This window comes from Topomyia yanbarensis, chromosome 3 (genome assembly GCF_030247195.1).
Source record: "Topomyia yanbarensis strain Yona2022 chromosome 3, ASM3024719v1, whole genome shotgun sequence".
NCBI classification, from domain to species: Eukaryota; Metazoa; Arthropoda; class Insecta; order Diptera; family Culicidae; genus Topomyia; species Topomyia yanbarensis.
Genome location: NC_080672.1, coordinates 295,415,151 through 295,441,679, shown reverse-complemented (window position 1 = coordinate 295,441,679; position 26,529 = coordinate 295,415,151). Strand labels below are relative to the sequence as shown.

Below are 26,529 nucleotides of genomic sequence, written 5' to 3'. Positions count from 1 at the left end.
TGTTCGGTTAACTGCTCCAGTATTAGGCTGAACTGCTCTACTGCGCACCTTGGAGGTGCACAATAGCTGCACACGAAGACGTCGTTGATTTTGGCGATCATGAAGTCTTCGTATGAACGTTGTACCACTTTTTGAATGGGAAATCTGTCCATAACTTGTTTCGCAGCAATTCCCATTCTATCCGCCACTCAGTTACCGTTACCAGGTGGAACTTGATATGACTCTGCAATCAAATCGTCACACATTGTTTCTGTCGTAAACTGCCACCGTTAACCTGAAGTTTATCGCAAGATGACCCGTCCTAAGCCCAGACACTCGAAGCATTTCTCCGCTTGTTTATTCACTCGTGGGCCGGCTTTCATCTGGACCATCTAACCGTTAACTTTACCTACTTCCAGCACCTTCTCGGCAGCGGTTACCGGTAAACGAATCTTCGCTGCCTAAGTTCCCCGTATCCCTTTTTTGACCGGATCGTCATGTGCACTTCACCCAGGTTGTGCTGTGTCTTCAGTGCACTTCTCAGTTCGTTCACCGTCGTGATATCAGCCAGGTCCTTGCACTCAATCACTATCTCCGGGTTTAATTTCTGCCTCTTCGCCCAATGATTTGGTTATAATCGCCTGCATAGTCGAGCTGGGAGCCTCCTTCAACTCGAGGAACATCTCACCTTTTTGGGTACGCCTGACTCGCACCACGTTTTCACCCAAATCTCTCAGCTCCGGGACATCTCTGACCATCTTGAGGAGCGCTGCATACATCGTCGGGTTATTCGCTTTGACTAGCACGACTTCTTCCTCTGGCGCCCTCCCCCCCTTTTTTCTCCTCCTTCCGTTTTGCCTTTCTCATATAGAAAGGTTATGCAATCACTCTGAAAAACGTCAACCTAATCCCGGCCCGGAGGGCCGAGTGTCATATCCCATTCGACTCAGTTCGTCGAGATCGGAAAAAGTCTGTATGTGTGTGTGTATGTATGTGTGTGTGTATGTGTGTGTGTGTGTGTGTGTGTATGTATGTGCGTATGTGTCAAATAATGTCACTCATTTTTCTCAGAGATGGCTGGACCGATTTGCCCAAACTTAGTCTCAAATGAAAGGTGCAACCTTCCCATCGGCTGCTATTGAATTTTGGATCGATCGGAATTCTGGTTCCGGAATTACGGGTTTCAGAGTGCGGCCACACAGAAATTTCTCATAAAAACTATAGGAAAAATTAAAAATAGAATTTTTATTTTTGATGCTAAATGTATTCAAGGTGCATAAAACGTCGAGATTTGATGCAAACACGAAAAAAAATTGACGAAGATTCACTTTTTTGGATTTTGCACATTTTTGCCTTTCTCATATAGAAAGGTTATGCAATCACTCTGAAAAACGTCAACCTAATCCCGGCCCGGAGGGCCGAGTGTCATATCCCATTCGACTCAGTTCGTCGAGATCGGAAAAAGTCTGTATGTGTGTGTGTATGTGTGTATGTATGTGTGTGTATGTGTGTGTGTATGTGTGTGTGTATGTATGTGCGTATGTGTCAAATAATGTCACTCATTTTTCTCAGAGATGGCTGGACCGATTTGCCCAAACTTAGTCTCAAATGAAAGGTGCAACCTTCCCATCGGCTGCTATTGAATTTTGGATCGATCGGAATTCTGGTTCCGGAATTACGGGTTTCAGAGTGCGGCCACACAGAAATTTCTCATAAAAACTATAGGAAAAATTAAAAATAGAATTTTTATTTTTGATGCTAAATGCATTCAAGGTGCATAAAACGTCGAGATTTGATGCAAACACGAAAAAAAATTGACGAAGATTCACTTTTTTGGATTTTGCACATTTTTGCCTTTCTCATATAGAAAGGTTATGCAATCACTCTGAAAAACGTCAACCTAATCCCGGCCCGGAGGGCCGAGTGTCATATCCCATTCGACTCAGTTCGTCGAGATCGGAAAAAGTCTGTATGTGTGTGTGTATGTGTGTATGTATGTGTGTGTATGTGTGTGTGTATGTGTGTGTGTGTATGTATGTGCGTATGTGTCAAATAATGTCACTCATTTTTCTCAGAGATGGCTGGACCGATTTGCCCAAACTTAGTCTCAAATGAAAGGTGCAACCTTCCCATCGGCTGCTATTGAATTTTGGATCGATCGGAATTCTGGTTCCGGAATTACGGGTTTCAGAGTGCGGCCACACAGAAATTTCTCATAAAAACTATAGGAAAAATTAAAAATAGAATTTTTATTTTTGATGCTAAATGTATTCAAGGTGCATAAAACGTCGAGATTTGATGCAAACACGAAAAAAAATTGACGAAGATTCACTTTTTTGGATTTTGCACATTTTTGCCTTTCTCATATAGAAAGGTTATGCAATCACTCTGAAAAACGTCAACCTAATAAAAAAAAATTTTTTTTTTTCGACTCGCATAAGGTTTCTGGATTTTAACAGGGGCCCTCCCTTTCAACCCCATCATCCTTAAACCACCACTATATTACAAAGCATACCAATTTAAGCTGGGGAGTCGTTCGTTCATGTGACTCGCCCTCCTCACATACCCATCCCCGCATGACAAAATGAGTTTGCAAGCAGATAACATTGATCTAATGCTGATTATGGTAATGGAGTATGATATTTTTTTGTTTCAAGTGTTTCACCGTCGACACGTAGCTCATCAAGTTCGTGGCTGGCATGCCATTGTGTATAAGTGCAAAGTGTACTAAGAATGTAATGGACATTTCCACAATTATGTTGAACATAAAAAGCCTCCGTGCCATAGTTTAGAGAAATGAGAAAGGCACAATTGCACCGCTAGGTGGATTAAAACAGGTTTTTTCTGTTTCCTTTGTTTCTCCTTCCGACCCACAGCGGTACTCCGGCTTTCTTACTGTTAAGTGGCGTCTTCCTCTTTGGCAGTGAAGAGGTCCTCGCGCGACTGCCTCTTGAGCCCGCCTGGTCTTTCAGCTCCTGGCGGAGATCTTGCCCTCTTGGAGATATGGGAACTGGCGTGTTCTCCACTCAGTGCTTCGTACTCCTTCATAGCAACGCCTTTCAAACTCTGAGATTGACATTAACTTGTGGACTTCCTCTACAACGCAGATCGCGGCCACTACTTTCGGCTTCCGTGGAGTTCTTCTTACCCCGTTCTGCTCTGGCTGTTGTTGCAACTGCTTCTCCACCTTCTGGGACATGCTGAATAACTTCAGCTGCTAGTGGTGCTGATGACCTCACCAATCCACCTCTGCCGAACGGATTCGTCGCGCCGTATGTATGAGTTTCTGTTTTGTTCTCCATTTTATTTGGTCCCAGCTCCGGTCCGCTATCTTTCCGGGTTGTCCGTAGTCGCCTCTTGTAATCCTATGGTTATCTATCCATGCTAGTGTTGATATATTCTTCATGGGGAATATTGTTCAGAGCCGGAGTTAAATCGGAAAAGGTCCATCAGAACCTAGTACCACTAAGGCAGCCAATTTGTGATCCATGTTTTGTCCGTTGACGTGCACCATGACTAGTATGCCGCAATCAAGATGTTACTGGCACTCGATCAAGATGAAAGATGTTTCGCTACTCCCAAGCATAATTACCTACTGATTCGCTGTGCAACTTCAGCCAGTCCAGATCGATCAGGGTGTAGCAGCCACGGGTGGTCGCACAAGCTCAAGCTCAAGTGGAGTTACAGGTTGGTTATTGCGGTTACATAGGAATTTACAATCGTAATACCGCATAGGTTAAGCATCTATTAAATTGAACCTCAAACTACTTCGATTCGCAAGCCTAGATCACTGATGGCAAATTAAAGATATCACCCGAATGAAGTCATGACCCTCATCCATTCTCTTGGACCAAGGTTTGTTGATACCTTCAAGATTCCTGAGCTTCCATCTCTCCACGAAATTTGTCAATTTTCGAGAGTCCTCTGAGAAGAAATATTTAAAAACTCGTTGAAGCTACGTGATATTTCATAAATATCATCTTCTAATGCCTAAATGTCCATCTTCTCATTATCATCCAAATCCAATTGTCCGCTTTTTCATTACCCGAAATGGAGCACTGCGAAAAAACTCAAACTAAGGTAATCTGCCATGATTTTTCAGATAAAGTACTCAAAAATTCCCATGTTTTCTCCGGGAAATACAAAGAGTGCTTTCCATGCTCCATCAAACAGATAGCCTCCTGTAACTGTAACGATGTGGGCATGGTCGTTGATAGGTAAATATAAAACCATCAGTTTGGTGGGGAGAATGTTGGCGGCACAGCCTCTTTTATGATTGCACTTACCACTACTGTCATAATAATTAGCATAATAGCGATGCATAGCTGCCATAATATGACGAACGTTCCGGGTATTCCAATCACGGGATGAATCGAATACACAACGTAGGCTCTAGCCACCAGACGAAACATCGTTTCTCTGATGATCCGTCCGTTAATCCGTCGACGGAACGGTGCCAATATTCGCGTTTTTTCAGCTTTCATCAAGTTTGTATATTGGGAAAAATTCGGTCGATCGAACGTTCGAAAGTCCCTTTCGCGTACAATTATAAGCAATCTCTGCCCACCACGAAGTAGGAGACTGTTTACGGTTGTTCGCGTCGGGTACTCGTTTCGTCTGACCGACTAATGGTAGTGTAAATGTAGTGGTAGTGTAAATTTTCAAGGGAACTCTCAGGCTGATGGAAAACTGATTTGCCTCTTTCGGAAATTTATAGGCACATTAGAAGATGTTCCCTCAATAGGATGGTCAGACTCTCCCTGTTTAGTGTACAAGGAAACGCAGAAACTATTCGTTGTCGGTGGCGTAGCGCTCTTTTGCATTCCTTAACGGAGCGTTCCTTAAAAGAATGTTTCATTTTGTCCCCACATAATTTATATGCGGGATATGTCGAGAGATCATGCGGAGTCTCTCCACAGTATTGTAACTATTCATGATTCTCTCCGCATTTTCCACAGCATGCCTGGTTTCTACAATAAATCGCTGTAGGCCAAATTGTTTGCAACGACAGCAATTCATGCCCCGCGGCACAAAAAAGCGAACAGGTAGACTTGCCCCGTCCAAACGATCAAACTTTGGAAGAGCAGATTCGGCCAAAGGTTTGAAATGAGGCTGATGGAAAATAAGTTGTTTTCATATACTCCTGGATTTTTCCTGAGCGCAATTGCTTGCGAACCAGAATTTTTACTGGCCGAAGCAAAGGGTTCTTGAAAGAGCGAACCGCATACTTCGTAATTAAGGCCCCTGTTGGAGACTACACCATCAATCTCTATTTCATGGGCGGGTAGATAGACAAGATACTTCTTCGTACACGGCCAAGTGGTATTTAGTTAAATTTCGCATATATCGATGATGTCAAATGGCTTATCTTTGCCCTCATTCAAGTTTGTTATGAATATATACCAAATCCGTTACAGATACTTTTTGCATGTATCAGGTAACTATCGAAATTGGATTCTGAGATGATTATGACTTTCATTGGTTTAGTTTTCGATAAAAATACACTGAAAAAAATTCTGTTTGGACAAGGAAAAGTGTTTTTCAAATAACTTTTTTGCTTAAAAGTGCCCAACTTGATTTTTTGGCGGTAGGTAGGGAACATAATTACCTATCTTGGAACAAAATTTCATCCAAATCAAAGATGGAGTTTTTTTTGTAAATCAACCTTAAATTTTTTAAATCGATTTTTTCTGTGCAGGAGTCGATGAAGAATTTTTTCAATATTTTTATTCAAAAATTTAACCAATTTTGTGAAAATCACTCCTAGAACATTTTTTGTAGGATTTGTCATTTATAGACTATAGTCCCTTGAAAAAAATCGGTAAAAAAAGTTTGACCCTTTTTTAAAGACAGATCATTTTTGGAAAAACAAAGTATACCAAGTGGCTTTTTGTGACAAAGTCTTCATGTATAGAAAGTTTCATAAAAATCTGAGAGGGTGCTGCCAACTCTGAATATGATTTAGCGCGAAATTCGTCAAATTATAAACAACATGGATAGCATTTGAAAAAAAAATCACCTTAAATGTGAACTATTTAAATTTTGCAAACAGTATGAGTCAAGACCAAACTAAATAAGCAGTTTCGAAACAAGCAAATTGACAGTGTTGGCGATTTATCAAAAACACCATGTATTTGCATAACGCATATTTTTATTGAAGTAATCAAGTTATCATTCCTAATTGAAATGTTTAAAAGAAAAAAACACTAGTAGTTTTTTTCATGAGAAAAAACTAATAAAACTACAATTTTTCAAATGGGACAAACAGATTGAAAATCTATTTGCAATCCTTGAAGATATTCAGATTTGAAGAAAACCATTCTTGTTCTGAAAATCACTTGTAACTGTCAAATATAAAAATGTAGGAACTTGGTCGCTTTTGCAAAAATATGCACTGATAAAAGTTGAAAAGACAATATATTAAAACTACTTTTGCAAGAGCTACCCTACCCTAAATCTTTCATAAATCCTGACACACTGACCACTAGAAATAGCAATCCAGTTGATTCAGCAAAGTTGCTTCAATCGATTTGCAGAACATTTCTTAGCTGAATTTGACACATCTAAAAGTTGATATTTTGAAAACCCTAACCACAAGCACCACCCTAAATTCACTAATACAAAAAAATCGGTAACGAACTATTTATAACATTCTCCGGAGATATCATAAAACTGCATGGGACCATAGTGCATTGTAATGAATCATGGAACAATCGTAGTCTAATTCTATCGTCACGTTTGATGCATTGCGTAACAGGATCACCAAGTTCATTCTCATTAAGATTAGCATACTTGCCAGCAGCGGTACGTATTTTAATAACTGATCACTCCCTCTAGTTAAGGCAAGTTACTCGAATCGTACTTAAGGAGAATCAATTTGTTTCTGTAACTTTCCTTCTGCTGATGGAACAGATAACCTTTTAACGGTCATTCGACGATCCGATTCTACGCCCACTTTTCTCGCGTGTGGTCGTGGCTAAAATAAGGAATAGTCAGGCGTCTAGTTCCTATAAAAATGCAAATTTTACCGTTCGCCGGCAAACGCTATATGACACCCTAATTGAGGGGTGATGAAGGGTGCTCGTCATTAATCATCAGATGCAGATAGACCTATACCCCTCGATCGGACTGTATACTTTTCCTGATGTTTAGGGATCACGTGTTGCTTTGAAATACAGGTTTGACTTCATGTGTTAAGATCTCATCGATTTTTAATGCTTGTAAATCATACCCTTTGTAACGGTTTTCTAATTTGTACTTGAACCTAACGAGACTGAGTTTTAGTCCACGTTCGCGATTTTTCTAGTTCTGGTGACGTTCCTGGCGGAACGAACCTGAGCCGTTCGAAATGATTTCGGAATGTTTCTTGTCTAGTTATCACGAAAAAAAAATCATTCACATAACGACCTGTGAGTGTACTTGGAGACATCCAAATGATAAACGTACTCATAAATTGATTGGCCTTATAAATAGTCAACACTCTCCGACGTGATCGATGTCTGAATTGGGTGGTGCTGTTTATGATTTGCGCAGCGTGACCGGTTCCCAGCGAGAGCGAACCATACAACTGATAGATTCACAGCTGCGTATGTGCAGCGGAATATTTTTAAAAGCTCGACGAACAAATTGAACATTTAATGGCACAATATTTGAAGGATTAGACATAATAAATATCATGGATTAATCAATCCCAAATGCTCGATCGTTCCCGGAAATGAATACTGCGGTGTGGTGTTTAGTGAAATGAAATGGACTTGGCTTTCCGGCATAGACGAATAAGCAATTCAAATGAGACAAAGATGAATAAGATGAATATATATATCTTGGAAATCTAGTGACATATGATAATAACGTTAGGTACGAGGTGAAAAGGAGAGTTGCGGTCGCGAGTTCACGCTACCTAATACGTTCCGAAATAAATCCTCAGTGATTCCTCACATGCATAAACTGTTTGGAACGAAACGTTCTTGTACTTCCTGTATCTAAGGGACCCTTGCACGATCAATGAACATGTCATTACTAAGTAATGATATCACTGGAATTGTGTGAAAAGTGACATTACTGCTCGGTAATGAAATTACAAACACCTTCTGTAAGGGTTTCTTTTTTCTGGCGAATTTATTTATCTGGAGAATTGAACTTTTCATTTGATAATGTGAGTTTCTATTATCGAAGTGGTGATTTGTCCGGACTCCATTACTCATACGAGTAATATGTCTACACCGTGGATCATGTTGCAATATGCAATCACAAATATTTTTTTTTATTTCCTGTTTAAGCTTTTCATTTTTCAGTATCGAGGCGTACTGTCAACGGTACAAACATTGGACTGCCATTCGCAGTGGCGGAGCTAAGGGGGGGGGGCAAGGGGGCAGCCGCCCCTAGCGGCAAAATTGGGTGGTGGGGGGGGGGGGCAAATGCTGCTCAACATAATTATTTATTAGTGAGTTCATGTAAAACGTTTAAATTCATATTGTTTTGGCGACTGTAAATCATTAAAAGTGTTAATGATCAAAAGTACGACGGATCTTACGGAACAAAACAATATATATCTGAACCTGAACCGATCTTAGCAAATGCAAGTGAAAATTGTTTTTAAAAAATCCTTTATTAATAACTTAACTATTTTTGAGGAAAAAAACTATAAGTTAACAAAAGGAAGAATAAAGGTGAAAGTGCAGTTTATGTCTCACAAAAAAGGAACCAGAAAAATTGGATTCTTACTGCTGTAATTGGAAGTGAATTTGATGGTAATTTTTTTTCTTATGTTTATATTAACGCTGTCTAATTGTGGCAAATATATCCCACACGCTGTACTGCGTTTTATTTAATTTCAATACCGTTTCCAAACTGTTAGGAATTTCCAACACTTACAATTGCAATTGGTTTTTGACACTAACCCCTTTAACTCTCTTGTTACCTACCGTACCAATCAGTTTAATACCACCATGCCCTTTGCTGTATCAATATGTCGTCTCTAGCTCACTCCGTTAATAGCCGTTTGTTTCCAGCTTTGCAGAGCACGTGGACTCCTCAGGTTCCCTCCATCGTGGTCAACCTACCTTGCTCGTTGTGGCTACTTGTGCTAGTCGGATTAGTTTCGGGAACCATTTTTACCGGGTTGTCGTCCGCGACTTTAACGACCTGCCCAACTCACCACAGCCTCTTTTTCCGTTATTTCGTCGTCCGAGCCTTTTGAACGTTGGATAGTATAGTCCCAGAGCCACAACGTGATCTTCTGATGCCCTTGGTTAAAAAATAAATAAAATGGTTTTGTACCCTGAACACCACTTTGACTTTCCTATTTTGTTCGATTTTCGAACAATAATTGAGTGTGTAATTGAAAATCACACACTTATCGTGAATTACTTTATGACTTATCTGCACTTAGCTTATAAAGTAAATCAAGATATCGAAATATGACTTTTATAAAAAACACGAAAAAAGCACGAAAACTATTTTTTAGAATATCCTTGGAAAGTGACACGGAAAATTGAGACCTTCAATATAGAGTACCAACAGATCACTAAAGTTTGAAGACATGTAAAAATAACTTCACTGCAGATTTGTTTTTCGGGGTTAGGTGCTTGATGCCGAGTGCAGGAGCATTTTTTTCAGGAGACATTATGAGGGACTGACAGCATCTAAATGTCTGCTTACATAGTTGAGATCGACAGTGCTGTTACCGTCTCGATTAGGTGATGCGTGGGGTGAAGCGGTTGGTTGTTTCAAGGACCGTTTTCTCCAGTGAGAGAAGATTGTGAATAGCAAAAGGACGGGACAAAATTGTATGTCCCTTCAAACTGTAACCTTTAGCAGTATTGCTGTGTTGGATTTGTTCTTCACAAGGTACCGTACCGCGCGTCATGTTTCGCGCTAAAAACAGGAAAATAGGCCATTGTAGTAATAAAACCGCGAGTGGCAAGTACGCAGAGAATCAAAATCCAATCAAAGCCGCTACAAGCACTTTTTTTACAGAAATACTAAAGAAAGCCACGTTTCACCACGACAAACCGTTATGCTCTCTTGGCTCGGGAAGAGTATGACTCTGACGATCCCCATCGTGAGACATCTGTTATTGCTCCTAAAAACTGTAGTCGAACGAGATTTATTTATGCAAATCCCCAAAGGGAAAATTTTGGACGATGCCAAATTTTTTTTGTGCATAAGGGCACATACCTTACATAAAGTACGGTTTTTTGTTTTAGTGTTTCGGATTCTCCTCGTCAGTAACTAGCACCAACTGGGTGTCTAGTTAGACGATGTATCTAAGCTAGTACCCAAATTAGCACTAGTTAGACACTAAAATCCAAAAAGTCACACGTCTTGTGTGAACACTAAACAACTGGCTTATACCGAGTGATGTCTCGATAGTAAGCACAGAAGTTCTGTTTGCCGACGAAGAATATGAACCGAAACTGTCTTGTGGTTTGAAGACCCAAACGCCTGAAATTATGCAAATCCCCAAAGGGAAAATTTTGGACGATGCCAAATTTTTTTTGTGCATAAGGGCACATACCTTACATAAAGTACGGTTTTTTGTTTTAGTGTTTCGGATTCTCCTCGTCAGTAACTAGCACCAACTGGGTGTCTAGTTAGACGATGTATCTAAGCTAGTACCCAAATTAGCACTAGTTAGACACTAAAATCCAAAAAGTCACACGTCTTGTGTGAACACTAAACAACTGGCTTATACCGAGTGATGTCTCGATAGTAAGCACAGAAGTTCTGTTTGCCGACGAAGAATATGAACCGAAACTGTCTTGTGGTTTGAAGACCCAAACGCCTGAAATTATGCAAATCCCCAAAGGGAAAATTTTGGACGATTTATTTGTTAAGGTAAAAACATTTGTTTTAAATGACCAAATATAACAGCTCCAGGAAGCGCTGACACAAAGCCGAAGCAAGCAGCCTCCATCGTTTCAAGAAACACCAAAAAGTGGATTACCTTCTCGCTGATAAACGATCTAACTTTCTTCATGGTATTTGCTACAATTTTAATGAGGTGGCTTGCTTTACTGCCCATGATCAAATATTTGTCCCTTTTTTGTTGCTATGCAACTATGAAAACTAGCGTTTGCAGCAATTTTCGCCATTTTCAATTGGAAGTCATTGCAGTTCGTTATTTAATCCTCTATCAACTTTAGATTTGATTTCAATGCTATTTATTGTGAATGAATCTAGTCCCATTCAGATAGGGCCGTTGCGTACTCTTTTGACACTGTTGGTGGAATTTCAGTTTAGTGTCCCATTTCCAATTCGACTCACGAACAGTAACTTAGCGTGCATAGTGCATTTATCCTACTTATTTTTATATTTATTCTTACTTATTTTATCCAGCAGATTTCAGCGTCCCTCTAAGCTTGGCGCCCTTGGCAGGGTTCATTGTTCGACTGAAAACTCGAACCTAAAGTACCTGCCAGAATACATCTCTGAATTTCTTTGCTGGTGGGCTCATCGGCGGTCACCATGTTGGTTCCTCCGGTAAAATCTCTTCCTCTTAAGTCTTCTAAATCACCCAGAGGAGTTGTCAACCCAATTACCTTCTCTGTCACACGGCAGTTAATCTTTATTATTCTTCAACCATATGATTTCCTTCTGATACTTATTTAGATTCGGTGCTGGGAATCTGTCGTAAGCTGCGCGCGTCCACGGGCTGATTAGCGCACCACTATCAGCGTCTACTGATTCGCCATTTAGATGTTTGTCATAATACTGTTTCCACCTATCGATCATTTCAAATATATCTCCCGTGACACATAGCCTCCGCGAGAACGATTCGCCATTTCGTAAAACTTCCTGGTCTTATTATCGTCGTATAGCTGTATCGCCCCATTATCTGGATCTTCCTTTTTTTCGTCCGAATACTGACCGTTTTTTCTGATCCGTGCTTGTTTGTATCGTTTCTCGCTCACCCTCATATGGTGCTGCATCATTCTCGCCTTTGCCGTATTCTTCTCTTTATCTCAGTAGTGCTTGATAAGTTGTTCCAGCCATCAAGAGTAGTCACACCGACCTATTCTTCCGTTGGTAGTACCGTCTCCAGCTTCTGCACGTATTTCCGCAGCACCATCTTAGCTGCCAGATGTTGAACCTCGCGGCGTCCATGCTCACGAGTGTTGTACTAACATTTATGTAGTTGTGAAGATCACGCATCGTTGGCCGTTGTCGTTCGTAACGGAGTGCTGACTGTCCGGTTCGTTCACCGGTTTGCACCTGCTGACCTATCTGGGCATTTATGTCGCCGTAAATCAGCTTAACATCCTATCGTGAGCAGCTGTCATAGAAACGCTCCAGATCTGCCTAAAATGCATCTTTGTCGTTCGCTGGTCTCGCTTTGTGTGGTCAGTGAACGTTGAAGATACGGTAGGTGAAGAAACGGGCTTTTGCTTGTCAATACACACATTCTCTTGCAGTTACTTGAGCAAGCGTGGGCGGATCTTGTCTAGCACTATAAAACCCAACTTGTTTGTTGTGCCGCCGCTCTGGTAGAATGTGGCTGCTCGATGCTCGCTTTTTCACACCTTCTATCCTACCGAGCAAAGTTTCTGCAATGCTACGACCCCGAAGTTACGAGTTTACAGCCCGTTGTGCAAAATTCGGTCGATCCCCTGGAATTCAAGCGACTAACAGTTCCAAATTTCCAATAGCACTTTTTTTGTAGCATGACTTAATTGATCCGATCCGTAAGCAAAGCAATGTTTCCGGTCGGCTTGTTACACCTGCATAAAACTCCTATCTGGTCGGAGGCTTTTCGTTTCGCTACTGAAGGTGACGATAGCCCACAGATTACCCGTTGTGTGTCCAACAAAAAGAAAATAAGCCGACACGGGTACCCGCAAATTCAAAAGTTTGTAGCTATGTCAATTTTTAATCGATTTAGGACACCTTTGGATGTTTTGAGTTCAGGAAATCATCCACTTTTAGAATCAGTGAAACGACGAATATATCTGGTTAATCCCGCTAATCCGGATTTCCAGAAGGATATTCCAGTACTGAGAAACAATTTGTAACCTAGACATTATTTCGGATGGTTCTTGTCGTTGTGGGATCATATGACGATTTGACGTCGGAACGGTCACTCACGGCCTTGCGGGTACCTGCTCCGGAAAAAGCGTTGCGGGGTCAATTATATTATTATACATTTTATATCCCAGTATTGGAACTTACCTCCAGAAATCCGAATAACCGTGAACCAGATGCATTTTTACAGATTCTAAAAGTGGTTGAGTTCTGGAATTCAAAACATCTAAATGTGTCTATATTGGAGAAAAAATGCCATAGCTACGAGTATTTCGGTTTTGGGGGTACTCGGGTACCCTGCCGGGCTGTGACGGGTTAAATAAGTCCAAAAGCCCTTCCTCAAACCCCCGATCACTGTATCATTAGTTTTTTTCCTCAATGATGTCACTAAGTTGCAATTACCAGTTTGGGAAAGAGTACTGGAATTTCATGAATAATAAGGAGTTCCCTGTCGGACACATAACGCTTAAGTGCGACCTTGTGAACAGAGTTGTAACCTCACTATGCTCACCGTGATTAATACGCAACGCTGCCGCAAAGCTACTTGGTCAAGTTTGAATACGTTTTATTCTGTTGATTCCAAATGGATAAAAAAAGCGTATTCATTTCATTATTGAAAGTTTAATAAAAAAAATAAATCGTTTTTAGGTGCAATATATGCACCACCGCAGAAAACTATTGATGAGATAGTTTGGTCAGTCAAAAATATGTAAGGGGCGGCAAATTTAACTTTTAGCCCCAGCAAAAAGCCTAGCGCCGCCACTGGCCATTCGTTCGTTCTAGCTCTAGTTTCGCAATTCTCGAAAAAAAAATGTTTACGCCTTGTGTAAACAAATGAGATTTCTGGTTGAAAATAAACTAATACATTGAAACATGTTATTTACTGCAGCCCACATTAAACTGCAACCACCGCAGTAACCCGACATCCGAAGTCACCGCGGAAAATGCTGATAGTCCCTAGTTTTACGTACATTCCGGTTGCCTATGTTGAACACCGTCGAATCGAGCTTGACCGCATCGAATGCAATGCGGCGATAAACCTTGGTGCGCTGACTTGGTAGCAAATGCTGTAAAACGTGCGAAATTCTTCACCACAACTAGGTGATAATAAATACGTTATGTATTTACCACACAACACCAAACAAGAACACGTGAGATCCGATGCGTCAGCCATCGAAATTCGATTCCCAGTCCGCCTCCATCAGCCATCAAAGAACGTCGGCGAATGATAACAGCTGAATGTGAAACGCGTTCAAGTGTTGGTGGCATTATTCCTGCTTGCTAAGTAGATGGAAGGTGTTTACCAGCCAGCCAGGGTATCACCTAACAGAACTAACGCTGGCTGGCTGGATGGCTGGATGGCGCAAGACGAGGAAGCAAATCGCCGAGCAGCAATGTGCATTTATCATTCCAGTCCCGCGGTGAAGTCAGTGCAGTGCCAGTGGTTGAAGTTCACGGTCGGAAATAGGTTTTGTCTTGGACTTTTGTTTTGGGAAGAAAACGGGCCGCTTATCTTTTCGTGCGCGAGTTTTAAGTGTTGCTGTTTGCTAAACAACTGATAAGACGGGCGAAGTGATAGGTACTATTATGTATGACAAAGTAAGTACTGCAGCTAGCGCTGACTTGAGATAGGGCTCAGTTTTTACTTTTAAATTATTTATTGTTCGATGATTTTAAATAATCCTGAAACCAATATTTAAATTCAAAGACCAAAAAAGTCATTTAATGATTAACTTAAAACTAAACGAAACATTTGGCTAGAAAGCCTGTTAAGTGAGCTAAAGATATATTATAATATTTTAAGAGGAATGTCCTGTTTAGTCAGTTTTAGATTGGTAATGATGAATTAGAATGTTTCGTGTTCCACTCATCAGTAACGAAATTTAACTTACTGCCAGTTAGACAATAGCGCAAGAAAACTGATGAGTTCTAAAAAGTTTTTTATTCACTATAAATAGGAAAGATTTGCTGGCTCTGCAAAGTTTACACATCAACATGTATCATATAAATGAATTGAAAGAAGGGGTCAACTACAGTGATTTTCTTCTTACGCCATTAAAGAAGGATTAAACTAATGGAGGTTCCCCGACTATTTTTACACCATTTTGATGGGCTTTTCGTATTTTTTTTTAAATTGCCGCTTTGACATGATTGTGGACGGAACAATAACTGAAATCAGTAGAAATGCGGTACGTTTTTTAACATTCTGGTCTTTTTCGTGAATCTTCCTAGGGTTAATACACAATTTTGTACAGAATGGCACAATACCTACTTTAGTTGCGATAAACATTTTGATTTCATCTCTCCAGTAGCTGGCAGCCGACCCTAAACCCTAATTTTAACTTAAAAGTACAAGAAATAGAGTTCCAGTGTCTTCGACAAAGTTTTTTAAAATTTGATTTTCTTCAATTTTCTGGAAGACTGCAAAACTCTATCTCGAACCATTAAAAAGTTAATTTTCGGATTTTAATAAATTCGGAACCACCCTACATACTATTTAAAATCTTGTGCGGTTCAAAATTTTATCATTAAAACGAAATTATATCTTTTGTATTATCCATCGTGAAAGTAATTTAAACATGCTACAAAGGGACAATTAATAAAGAACCAATTTTAATTTTTGCAATTTTCATTTTTTTCTAACATATGGTCGGTGTTAGGTCAGACCGGACTAAGTGACAATTTATTGATTTCGAGAAAAACGAGTTTAAAGTTTGAATCGCAGCACCCTTTACATTATAATTAGAAATTAATTTTCGCCATAATTCTTACTTATTGTTACATATTTCAATCTGGCAAAAGTCGAATGTAGCTAAAGAAATTCGTTATCAAGTATTACCATTATCTCATTTTTTGATGTTTTGCGACTTAGTTCGGTCTGACTTAACACCGACCATATTATTTAGATGTTTTTCACAGCTTCTGAAGACGAACATTTTCTTTTAAGACATCAAAACTAGCTTTTATTATTCAAATGATATAAATACTTATAATATCCAAAATAAATTTTTTGGTATCAATTTTGTGAAATTTTCAAAAATATCGTGATCGCCATTTTTTGCTCAATTATAGCTCGTATCATGAGTTTCCTTCCCCAAGGTTGGGGGGTTTGACGGTATTGCAAACATCATCAAGCATATTGCGTGCATCAGTGCTACAGAACCTCTGACAGACAATTGCTTTAAGATGATTATTGCATTACGCCTCGATAGTGGTGCATTGAGGAGACCGAGAGGGCTTATGCGCCTTTTTATGTTCTATGTTTCTTCATACTCTGCATCTGACCATGCCAACACTCATCCAGTGGTCTGTGAGCGGTGGCGTGGCCGACTGGCAGGTCGACGTGGATTGACTTTTTCTGTGTGCCGTGTTTGCAAATATTATTCTACAATTTGATGGCGGTATTCGTAGACGGGGCTCACAGTGGGAGTCATTGTGTGTCCATTTATCGGTCGTGCATATACTAATTAAATTCATTTAATAATTAAATTAATTTAATAAAGTAGAATAAGTAGAATCCTATTAGTTGTCGCTTTGTAATAATCGTAGTTTTTCGTACTAGTGTACAATTGTTATGTGCTAGGTGTATGTGTATGCCCCAGAAGTAATACCGATAGGTAGTCCCTGAGGGGAACGATGGCGGAGCCCAATGGAGTTTAGTCGGTATTAATGGCAGCGTCACCATTCGAGCCCGACACACCCCCAGTACACCCCGTGTGGTAGCTTGGCATCTACTAATAGCACGTGTACTGGGCTAGTACGTAAATGTATTCTTCATGGTAAAAAAGGCGTATGTGTAGCTTGGCATCTACTATTTAATGCACGTGTGCTAGGTTAGTGCGTAAATTGCATTCTCCATTGAAAAAAGGCGTATGTCTATCTATATATTGTTCGTCTGAGTATTTGTGACAGTGTATATGATAGAATAGTGGTAAATACTTCTGGTGATCAATTTGTGCATTTAGTTATATTCATTCGGGAAAGTCGGATTGGATAAATTAGGGTACAAATAATTTACCGACGCACGTGAGTCATCCATTCCCGGCCAACATAGCATGATGAAAGTCTAACTGCATGCAATTGTCGTTAATGATAAATATACGACATTTGCTGCATTTAGACGAGTTCGATTGCATGTTACATGTGTTTTTTATTCTACTTCACTAGTCTGTTTCTTTTGTACACTTATTAGTTTGCTTTTCCATTATTTATGTATACCAAAATAGTATTGGTCAATTAATACACTTCTAATCAAGCTTTTTGTATCTTTTTTTCTTTACTCGGCATTTATTAGTATATCTCTACCATACGCTATCTATACTCATATAGGTACAAACGCTCGTGGCCTTCGCGATAACACAAAAGCGCCCGCGATTTCGCCTACATGAAAACACCCCGGTAGTTAAGTAAACGTAGCATCTTTAAACTTCCAAACGCGGTCTCAAACTCGCGCGATCATGAAACGGTCACGTCCGCAAGTCTTTCCTCGGTCCTAGCACTTTGGACTAATGCCTTCAGTTGAACCAATAAAAAAAGTGACGCTCATATTCGCTAAACAACACGTTCCATGACCTGGAACTCAAGTGATATGGGAAAACGGACTACCATCTTGTACCATAAACTAAAAATTAAGCATCAGATTCACGGTCCGTGCGCGATGAAACAAGAATACACGCTACATCATTTTCCAAAGCTTGTCGTTCTACAACTTTACTGAATGTGATATGGCTCTATCTAGAATTATTAGAAAGACAAATTTTGACCATGATAAAATTACGTAGAACCACCCTAACTGCTATTTCAACAAAATAACAAACTACGAAAACTTTTCCGAAAAACATCATAAGGCTAAGTGGTTTTGTTTTAGTAAAATCTCAAAATTCCTGCTTAAATTGCATTCTGGGCCACTGTGCATTGGGTCAAATGGTAGTGCGATAATTAGGGGCATTCGATTCGAGTTTTCGTTGCGCTGAAACAAAAGTATTTCACCATTCTAAGGCCAATTTACATTTAATGCAAAATAAATGCGTAGGCTTCGCTCAAATTTTGAGAACTTTCTACGAGAGTTTGAGTCTCATGTACCAGTCGACTGAGCTCGGAAAATCGGGACAATGTCCGAATGTCCTTTTTTAGAGAGCAGAAAAACTTTCAAGGAAGCCCTGAGGAAACAAAAAAAAGTACAAAACCCAACGTCTCAGGGAACTGGTTTGGGCTGTCACCCGAGCCACTAAAACCACTGCTCTTGCCCAGAACTGGATGCCTCCCCAGCACTACCTTACGGCATCACATTGGGGAGAGGTTTTTTATGTGCATAGCACACACTCTAATCCAACTACTTAGTAGTTACTTGCTTCAGTAGGGTTACAGCACAACTCCTCGATACACCAACAGTTCTTGACCATCGGCACAGTTTCTACATGACAGTCGGAAAGCTAGATGTGGGTCTGGATTTAGTGCTCTTCCCCTACGAAGACAAGCCCTTCGGCTCCCTTGTGCCATTCAACACCACGACTCGGTTTCCTATGCCATTCAGCACCGCCACTCCCTTATCGTACCATTCAGCACCACTTACTCGTTGAGCTCCCGACTTGTTCGCGAACTACACGGTCTAGTCCCCGACGATGGACCTAGCCTATTCCCCGGCGAGAGAAGTTTTATCGCAACTGAGCCAACTAACCAGGTGTCGAGGTCAGTTCGGTGATTCTGGCGGAGCAGAGCGTACAGTTCGCTGGTTCCGCGACGACCCGCGACTGGTGGTGTCTCGTCGCGGTCTACTCAGTCTAGTCCCCGGTGATGAATCTAGCTAATTATTCACTCGAGGGGCGGCTCTCAATAGGCATTTCGACCGTGCAACCGTAACTTCGCCTTCCTCCAGCGCCTTGTCAGAAGCGGTTACCGTTAAACGAATCATCGCTGTCTGAGTTTCTCCGTACCCCTTCTTTAACCAGATCATCATGTGCACCTCTCTCAGGTTGCACTGCTGCTTCAGTGCACCTCTTAGCTCGCCTCCGGATTTACGCCTTCACGGATGGGTACGCCTGGTTCTTAACACGTTTCCCCCCAAATCCCTCAGCTCCGGTCCTCTCTGATCTTCTTGAGGAGCACTGCATAAATCGTCGCGTCAATGGATTTTACGAGCACGGTTTCTCTCTTTGGCGCCTTCTGACGAGCCGGAGGTTTTCCTTCTTCTTTTGCTGCTCTTTTCTCTCTTCCTTCTGCTTTTGCTGTTACCCGTGTTTTTCCTTTCAACCTACAACGATACTCTAGCTTTCTTCTAGTTCAGTGGCGGCAGTAAGAGCAACCTCGCACGTCTGGCTCTTGGGCCCGCCTGGCCTTCCTGGCCAGGATTCTGAAAACCATCTTCTTAATGTACTCATGGACATTGTTTCTCGCGTCTACAAACTTGTGAAGCTCTTCCACCAAGCACTTCGCTGTCACTACTTTCGGCTTCTGTGTGGTATTGTTCACCCGCTCTGCTCTGACTACTGTTGTTACTGCTGCTTCTCCTCCTCCTGCTTTTGCTGAATAACTTCAGTTGCTGCTAGCGGTGGTGACCTTACTAAACGGATTCGCAGCATGTAATCCAGACGAGCGGGTTTCTTGATCTTTCGCCAATTTGTTTGGTCCCAACCCCGGGCCGCTATCTCCATTCGTTGTACATAGTCGCCTCTTGTGATGGTTATCTATACAAGCAGAGAGGCCATGTTAGTATTTTATATTTAATTCGTTTATTTGGCACGGCTCAAGGTGTTAGCTTCACGGAGTCGTGGGTCTTTTATACATTTACATGATGTAAAAAATAATAAACAATTAATACAATATTAATCTATCCGATCCCGTACGAGCAACTTGCCATTGCGCTTTCGGGGAAATATTTGCATCCACGTCAACTGTATCATGGGGGTCATCCATATTTCTGTCGTCGTCGCACATGTCCGGATCATCATCGGGGTACTGCCTTGATGTTCGCGATCAGATGTTGTTCCTAACTTCATTCCCTTTCGGGTCACGAGCGTGAACCCTGCGTAATTGATGGTATTGGCTTTCGCAGTTGTCATTATTGCTTGAACAGCAGCCACAAATTTGGCAACTGTTTGTGGCTCATTGGAATATTGGAGACTGGCGTTTCATTTTGTAGATGAGCTTTTCTTAGCGGTTTCTGGGCAGGGTTGTCCGTAATGTGTCGTTTGTTCACAGAACTGGCACGTGCTAGTTTGTCCTTGATATTTACATAGAGTTCGCTGTATAATGGTATCACCCCCTTCTGTTTTGTACTGCAGGGTAAGGTAGGAGGAAATGGGTTGGTCTACCCACATTCTCACCACAAAAACACCATTTGCAATACCTGGAAAGTAGTTCCTCCACGTGTCCTCTATAATGGATTCCACTTCTCCGAAATACGAAATGAATCTTTTAATTGCCACTTTGCAAGTACGTGGTGCCAAATCATGTAATTTGACTTTCACGTTTCCGTTATCCATATATACAGGGATATTGATTTTAGCGGTGTAACAATCCAACACGTGTTTCATGTTGTTTTGCGAAATGAATCTTATTGCCTGGGCGAATTTGTTAAAAGTTATCAGCACCGCGTGCCTGACGTGCTCGTACTGGATGAAGCTGACTTCTGAAAATCGAAGCTGCATTTTCACCTTCAGCAAATGTTCCACATCACCAATACTTATGCAGCAAGGCCGGAAATCAATGGCAACCGTGTTAGCCCGAAGAATGACATTTTGTTGATGAGACTCAGTCATCTTGATAGATCACCATACAAGAATAATAGTAACTGTTCTCGTTGTTCTTCAGACAATACACACAAAAAAGGAATTGTTTGCGCTGGCTTGAGTAGCAGCAGAGAGCACACTGGTATTGTGATTGATGCCTTTGGTGGTTGAGAATAGACTGGTCATGTTAGTGTTGACACTATCCTTCATGAGAAGTAGTGTTTAGAGCCAGATCGACGTAAAATCTGGAATGGTCTATCCGAAACTAATACCACCAACTTTGACTAGTTTTGAACATACCCGGAGACCTGCCAAGGTTTTAGCGGGACGTAGGCAGCTGTGCTGTTAGCCCACTCACCAGTTTAAGTCGATGTCATCCTTCCTTACGCAGGGAGTCAGCCCAAAGTCGCCGTGATCCGTGTTCTATCCGTCAACGTTCGCCATGGCCAGTATGTCATAATCAGGATGTTACTGGCGTCGATCCTGATGATGCTAAAATCTTAGATAACTGTAATCTTAGGATCTTAGCCGAAGCGGCACAGACCCACTTCGTCGTACATATTCAAATGGGTTCAATATTACTTAGATTGCCGGGTCTACTGATATGAAAATCCTTCGATTTGTAACATTCTTGCTAGTCTCGTTGAGACATTTGCGCAGAGATTTCTTTAACCACTTTCCTCGGAGGATCAAAGGGTATTTCTGTATGCTTTGCGAGCCAACTTAAATGCATGCGACCCTTTCCTGGGTCTACGATCCCAATCTATTCTACTTTTTGAGGGGTTCAGCTGAAAGCACGCATAACTCGAAGCGGCCAAGTCTGTTGGTATACTGCTACTATGAGTGAGTTTAATGTATCCACGACCTCATCCAAGATACCTAATCGCAAAGTTGCTTTCGTAGGGCTCCCAGTTTGTTGATTTGGGTTTACTATAGGTGAAAATATCTAGCGAGACAATTGAATGATCAAAGACGATGTGCTTATGATCAGATAACGACGGTTCCAGCTCGTTGGGTACGAGTCAGTCTGCTAACTCATGCGTAATACCGTCAGAGCAGAGAGCTACGTCTAACACCTCTTTTCCGCTAGCTCGTGCAAATTTTGGGCTATTTTCTACTTTGAGTAAACGCAGATATTACTATATTACTTAAGCGTTTCATCAATTCGGTCGGTACCTCTCTAATTGATATCTGAACTGCACCCAATTGTGTGCTGGGCATTTGCATCATTGCCGATTATGGGAGGAAACCCACTTCTACCGCAGTATAATACAACCCTTTTAAAACCTACAGAAGAAAGTGATGGTTCATTATGCAGCAAATATGATAAACTTATTTCTGGTTTATGTTATCAACAGTCGTATTGACTACGTACGTATGTACGAGGCATTTCACGTGGATTTGTCAAGCAATTATTGATGAAAGCGAAGAAATTCAGTCATAGCTACGCTCAAACTGCTGTTGAAAATCGTGTTCGCATACAATGATCACAAAGTTTTTTTCATTCAGTTCGTTTATTTAATAGGCACAAATGCGTTAGCTTGGCGGTACCAAATTCTTTTTTTTTGCATTTTGAATATCTTAAAACTAAAAGGTTACAATGCGCAAAAAAATTTAATATTGAGGGGAACATTTTTACAACTATCGTAAACTAAAAATACGATTCGATACACAAGATTGAACAACAATTATTTTTTACAAAAAACTACAAGGGGCAGCCCTATGGGGTTGCATGAGCTGTAGACGTAGGACTGTACTACTTAATGTAAAATATTTATTTTCTTAGTACATTTATAGTAATTATAAATCAAATATATTTCTTACGTATGGTTTAATCACAACCAATCAACATCGACTATTACATGTTGAACCAAACCTTCTTGGTTATCAGGTCATTTCATTTGTAGTAGGTGATCGAATCCGATTAAACTTATTTGAGAAGATCTGAAGAAAGAAGACAGAAAACTGTGACCGAACTAATATCTGGGACTAAATCTTCATAGCATAAGATTAGCTTGTAAAAACTTTTCGATTGTGTGTGGTAAAAAAAACCCGGACCAGTCAAGAAAAATCAAATTTTAGACAATATAATCACATTTCACAGACCAAGCTTTCCAGTAATAATATGCCATTATTGTAACTTCCCTAAAGTACGCATGCAAATGTAGCGAATGCAGTGGTCTTAATCATATATCGAAACTATTAATATACAAGAATTGAAAACAATTTTATATATGGGCTAAGATGCGTTTTTACAACAATTTTTCAAGTAACAGTGTATTCATTCATAAATAGGCTTTGTAGCATGTACCTATTAGTAGAATCAAAATACTATAGGCTGAGTGGAAATGAATCACGCGAAGGGGAAATGAATCAATGAATTGATCGAACGTAAATAATAAACTTTCATTGTGCAATTTAGTGACAAATTAGATCTACCTACCTACACATTCGCCTCAAACATTGAACCCAAGCGCACAAAGCAAAATGAATCAACGCTGATGACGATGAGTAGATCGAAAGAGACAACTAATACCACGACACTATGTTAACCGTGTTTGAAAATGGAGCACGCATGTACAAACAATTTTGTGTACGAATAATTATACATAAAAGTGTGCTGGAAACGAGCACAACACAAATAAACCATAGTATTTGAACAGACAAGCTCAATCGCGTGTTGGACAGCACTGTGTAGCGTACCTCCACAGCCAGTGTAACGAACTTCTAACTCAGCTACACTGGCTCTCTTCTCCGCCTGCCGTTCAACAGGCAACTGAGCTTGTCCGGCCAAATCCGTTCTTTAAATCAATATTAATTCTTCAAAAGGGCTAATGAGATTTTTGTAAACAAACTTATTTCGCTCATTATTCCGCTACCGAGTTGAATTTAATGAAAGATACACATGAATCAACATCTTTACCCTTGGTAGAATCAATTTCAAATGTTTGAAATGATAACAAATTAATAAAAATCAGCAAAACAAAAGTTTGTTTACAAATCTTTTTAGCCCTATTCAAATGTTGATATGGAAATAGTCGATAATGACGTCATTCATAGAAGCGTAGCGCGCTAGGTACACAAATCTGTCGTGCTGGGGCGACATTATGGAACCATTTCGAATCGACTTTTTCATACAAGCTTGCATACAATAAACCTTTCGTTTCGAGATGCGCAATGCCACCGCTGGTCTTGGGAAGTGCTATATTCTGTGTGTAAATGCGCGATATTTTGACTAGGTTGTACATTATTTATATTTTCAATGCCATGATATCAAAAATCTTTAGGTTTATCTATTGGAATCTATTCTTAGAAGTATTTTGGGGCGATATGCGCAAAAAATTTGAAAATTTATCGTGAGATTGCTGAATTATATGCGTTTAAAATTGGATCACTTTTCGTTACATACCATTTTTGTAGAATTTGCACCCCTATATCGAAAACGAAGACGTAGTCCTACGTCAAAATTTTTTACAGTTATCTTAAGACTAGGAATGTAGATTAATATAAAAGAAGGGGAACAAACTTTTATGAGGAATTTCACAGCTATCTTAAAACTAGGAATACAATTAGATATACAAGATGGGAACCGAAAAAAAAATGAAAAGGTTCAAGGCTATCTTAAAACTAGGAATATAATACAAATTGTTTTTTGTAACAGCAGCAGGAGTTGTATCAGGAACAGGGGGAGAAGGCGAGCACGATGATGGGGAAAGAGGAACAAAACTTGCAACTTTCAGGCAAAGAGAAGAACAATGACATGAGTTAGAGCCTCAGGCTGGTAGATGGGAGATGCCTAGGATCGGGTTGACGGCGGAGAATCCTTCAAGAGTGATAAGACCATCGACCTACTCTCGCTTTGACTTCATTTTTGCAGACGTGGTAAAGGTGACGGCAGTCACATAGTGGCACTCTGGTGCTCCAAAAGGAAGGATAGAGAACTTCTAAAAACGAGAAATAAGGAATATGGGCTAGATTAGGATATTTGTCGATTTAATAAAAAGGTAGATAAGAGACATATAGGGAAAATCGCGACTTGCCAGGATATCCCGAACTGGAACATCGGGTGGTCTACCTCGGGCCCGGAGGGAATCCTTTAATTGCGATCTGGCGCCACAATACCCAGTGCACTCCCAGACAACGTGATCGATGTCGCGATAACCTTCGTTACAAGCGCACCGACTACTCTCTGTGAGCCCAATACGCCGCAAATGCGCATCCAATGTGTAGTGATTGGACATAAGCCGGGACATTACACGTATGAAATCCCGACCCACATCCACCCCCTTGAACCTAGGTTTCGTTGATACCTTCGGGATAATTGAATGTAACCATCGTCCAAGTTCCCCATTGCTCCACGAGTTTTGCCAACTGTCGAGTGTCCTCAATCACAAAGTTATGAAAATATTTCATTCAAAACATGAGAAGCTTAAGAATATAGAATATCAATAATTGAAACATAACTTTTTTGTCCGCATGAATGGTCACATAGTAGGGCCATAAGCAATTTTACCAACCATATCCAAGTAAACTATATACGCCATTATTGAAAATACAATTGAAATAAAGTTTACCCATATATTCTGTTATCAATCCGGTTCAAATCATTGTCTGTTGCCATTCAAAAATTTTTAATACCCAACCGATATCCTAATGGTTTCTTTTTTGTTCATTGTATATATGTGCTCTTCCCATTTCCTGTAAATATTAATAGCTCACATTCAAAGGCATGAGAACCTTTTTCGATTCGCTAACAATGGATTGTAAACTCGATGTTGAAATGCAATCTAATAGGATACGTATGCTAATCATGCCCCACAATCCCTCACCAATACCGTGGTTTATACCGGTAAACAGTCATTCTCGCCGGCCCGTGACTGTTTCCTTCTCGCACGGTCTAGGTCTAGGTCAGTGGGCAATTTGCCGGCAGTTTTATAGAACTTCAAACAACAAACTGTACATTATGTGCGTAACCTACCGGCCGGCCGTCCCTATGCCTAGTGGAAGATGACAACGCGATCGAGAACGATTGGCGATATTTAGCTAAATGACTAATTCATCACCGGCCACCAACGACCCAGGGGTACTAGGGTGGGTGCCCTGTAGTTGAGGTATACCTATAGTGGGTTATACGCCTAACTAAGGTACCAACCATCAACAAATATTTTTTTATCGATTCATCTCACTAAAATCAACTGTTTAAAGTTTACATGGGTTTTCGTATGGGAAAATGGTCTTTGCAAAATAATTCGTCCAAGAGTCGCCCGTTACCTCCAAAAAATAAATAGATGTTTAACTTTTATAGGAAATTTGTTAAGGAAACAAAGCTTAGAAGACTGCGAAATGATCTGATGCTTGTGGAAAAAGTTATTAAGAAAAAAAAACCGATTGATACCCTGAAGATCGAGGAAAATTTCACTTTGCATAGCATCACTGCTGCTGACGGTCAAATTATATGCAAAATTTTTAACTTTCTCTAATTATGTACAAAATAAGCCTCAATTTATCACAAAACTCTTGTTAAGTGGCCAAACAGTACAGATAATTGATTTAGACGCATTTGGAGAAGATCAAAACAAAATTTCAAATAATTGAACTACAACAGCAGTGGTGCTAGAAAAAATGAATATTTTATCAATAGTCAGAGCATCAATCGGTTTCAGCTTAATAACTTTTTTCTCAAGCATCAGATCGTTTCGTGGTTTTCGAGACTTTGTTTCTTTGTTAAATGTCCTATAAAAGCCACATAACGGTTTATTTTTAGGAAGCAATGGGCGACTCCTGGAGGAATTGTTTTGGG

At 40.4% G+C, this 26,529-nt stretch overlaps 1 protein-coding gene across 17 annotated transcripts in view; it reads left to right on the top strand.

Annotated features, from left to right (window-relative positions):
* LOC131690825 (uncharacterized) overlaps positions 1 to 26,529 on the top strand; it is a 396,059-nt gene that overhangs the window by 215,401 nt on the left and 154,129 nt on the right. The window contains exon 1 of one of the 17 annotated variants that reach the window (XM_058976883.1): positions 14,168 to 14,601. The exons of the other annotated variants lie outside the window; for them this stretch is intronic. The gene's annotated coding sequence lies outside the window, so the exon portion shown is untranslated. Of the gene's footprint in view, positions 1 to 14,167; positions 14,602 to 26,529 lie in introns of those variants that run through there. 17 annotated transcript variants of the gene reach the window in all.